The following is a 383-nucleotide window of genomic DNA, read 5'->3' on the forward strand; positions in this document are numbered from 1 at the left end:
ACCTACGACAACGACTTACGACTACGACTCAGTTGCGACCATCTTTGTACGCGGAACCTAACTCTGCCACAGTGTAGTGAACTCTTTATGTTTGATTGAGCTAGTTTCACTGTCATAGGACGCACTCGAATGCACTGAGGGCTTTTGACGGTGCATTTCATTGCAAAGAGGTTACGATGGCAGAAAAAATATTTGTCGTATTAAACGAATTACTGGACACGTCCAGTAGCAGTAGTGAAATATTATTAAAATTAGAAAAAACGAAAATTAATATAGTAAAAAATATGGTGGAAATTATAAATAGTTATAGTGATAAAGAAAAGTGAGTCACACGTTATAAAAGTTATTATAAAAATTGATAAAAATTATTATTATTATAATAA

General features: G+C 32.9%; 1 long non-coding RNA gene across 1 annotated transcript in view; it reads right to left on the bottom strand.

The window, feature by feature from the left end:
- Positions 1 to 383, bottom strand: part of LOC108763799 (uncharacterized) — a 7,480-nt gene that overhangs the window by 5,181 nt on the left and 1,916 nt on the right. The gene's annotated exons all lie outside the window — the stretch shown is intronic.

This window comes from Trachymyrmex cornetzi, unplaced genomic scaffold, assembly GCF_001594075.2.
Source record: "Trachymyrmex cornetzi isolate Tcor2-1 unplaced genomic scaffold, Tcor1.1 scaffold384, whole genome shotgun sequence".
NCBI classification, from domain to species: Eukaryota; Metazoa; Arthropoda; class Insecta; order Hymenoptera; family Formicidae; genus Trachymyrmex; species Trachymyrmex cornetzi.